Genomic DNA, 2,500 nt, shown 5'->3' on the forward strand with positions numbered 1-2,500 from the left:
ACAAAGACGTGATTTAATGGGAAGCTCAGTGACAATCCTACGTGAATTGCAGGATGAAAATGAACAATTGTTTTGCAGTTACATGAGAATGAACATAAGCAGCTTTCTTTTCTCCTTTCGAAAGTGGAGCCAATACAAAGGCAAGAGACAAATATGAGGAAAAGCATAGCACCAATAGCACGTCTTGTCGAGACCAGTGCACACTAGTACTAGGTGCGGACATGGTAGTAAGGTAACTTCGGTCTGTATTGAGCGGGTTTGCTAACTTTGCTCGCACCTCACCTCATGCGTTTGGCAGCGATGTCAGCCCTCCATCCACTGCCCGCAAATGGCGCCGGGAACGGACAGTTTGATGGTTTGCCCGATGAAATTGCCCGTTGTCGAGCAAAGCCCTCGTGCCCGGCGGACAGTGCTCGACCGTATGGACGTGGCTTAACAACCACTGCAACTAGGAATCGGAGAGGAATGCGATATTCGAACCCACGACTAGGAAGCTACTACGCGCACCATTACAGAAGACTTCATTCAGGTAAGACAGAACCCACTCTTTCTCTGAATGGACAAAATTAGCTTTAAGAAGACATAATAGGTAAAAATTGGTTTACAAGCAGTATGGTTGACAAATGGAATAGACTTAGTAACCACGTAGTGGTCCCTGAAACTATTGCTTGTTTAAAAAGAAGGTTAGACGATTTTATGAATAGGAATGACAGGTGGCAAGGGACATGGAACTGCCTAATGTAGGCCATATGGTCTCCTGCAACCTCCTCCATTTTTATGGAATAGCCTTAAATCTTGTAGTGAGCGCTGGAGGGATTGGTTGCTTTAAGAGAAGATAAGATAAGTTAATAGACAGGGATGGCAAGTGGTAAAGCCTCGTTTACACGGGTCAATTTGAGAGGCAAGTCAAGTATACAAGTTAATTGAATTGGAAAGGAAAGCGAGCAAGTATATTTTCACAAAGGCCAAGTCAGAGACAAGTGGCCTGTGTGAACACGTACTTGCTCGCTTTCCTCTTCAGTTCAAGTAACTTGCACACTTGACTTGCCTCTCAACTTGTCCCGTGTAAACGATGCTTTAGGAACATGGAACTACCTAGTGTGGGCCTTATGGCCTCTTGGAGTCTCCTCCATTCTTATGTTCTCACGTCATCAAAGGCGTAATGTGGGCCTTATGGTTTCTTGCAGCCTCCTTCATTTTTATGTTCTTATGTTCTTATGTCCTTATGTTCCACTGTTCTTATGTCATCACAGGCATCGGTAACATGTGTAGAGACACAAGGATCCTCACAGGATCTTCAGGAAGGCTCGATCAGGTCTCGGGAGTCGAGTAGAACGAGCGACCTTCGCCGCGAAGCCCAATGATGGACACAAAACCTCAGAGGTGATGGCGTCTGTTGATGCGGGACGTCAGATAGTGTCACTCCCAAAATATCTGGCGATGGGCTCAAACGCCGCCAAGACAAATGAGAGCGGAGTTTTTTTGCACCCCAGAAGATCGGAGGCTAATCCTCTTAAGGCTCTCTTCCATCCACACCCACACAGCCCCTCCCCCCTTCCCCCTTCCCTCTCCCCCAAACCCCTTCCTCCTCCCCCCCTCTAGGATCCTACGCTTGTGTTCCCGAAATCCATCATAAAGATTGTTTTGTTATTTTGGGCTTTTCATTCTTATCACTGACCTCAATCTGGGCAGGTTTTAAAACACACACACACACACACACACACACACACACACACACACACACACACACACACACACACACACACACACACACACACACACACACACACACACACACACGCACACACACTCACATATTGTTATTGTTTTTATTACTATTGTTATTTTTATTGTTTTCATTATTATTATTATTATTATTATTATTATTATTATTATTATTATTATTATTATTATTATTATTATTATTATTATTATTATTATTATTATTATTATTATTATTATTATTATTATTATTATTATTATTATTATTATTATTATTATTATTATTATTATTATTATTATTATTATTATTATTATTATTATTATTATTATTATTATTATTATTATTATTATTAATATTATTAATATATTATTAGTATTAGTATTATTATTATTATTATTATTATTATTATTATTATTATTATTATTATTATTATCATTATCATCATCATCATCATCATCATCATCATCATCATCATCATCATCATCATCATCATCATCATCATCATCATCATCATCATCATCATCATTATCATTATTATTATTATTATTATTATTATTATTATTATTATTACTACTAGCGAAACCCATATAAATTACACGAAAGAGAAGAGGGTAAATCATTGCTTCAAGATGGCAAGAGAGGTAGGATATCCTCTCCCTATGTTGTCCTTCAGGGTACACCATAATGTCACACTGGACAGGAGGTATTCCATCATCACCGACAAATATTGCTGCAATTTCATCATTTGTTGGATTATTATATCTCCTCGCATCAGGG

Source organism: Oratosquilla oratoria, chromosome 19 (genome assembly GCF_046742065.1).
Source record: "Oratosquilla oratoria isolate Oo_2021 chromosome 19, ASM4674206v1, whole genome shotgun sequence".
Taxonomy (NCBI): Eukaryota; Metazoa; Arthropoda; class Malacostraca; order Stomatopoda; family Squillidae; genus Oratosquilla; species Oratosquilla oratoria.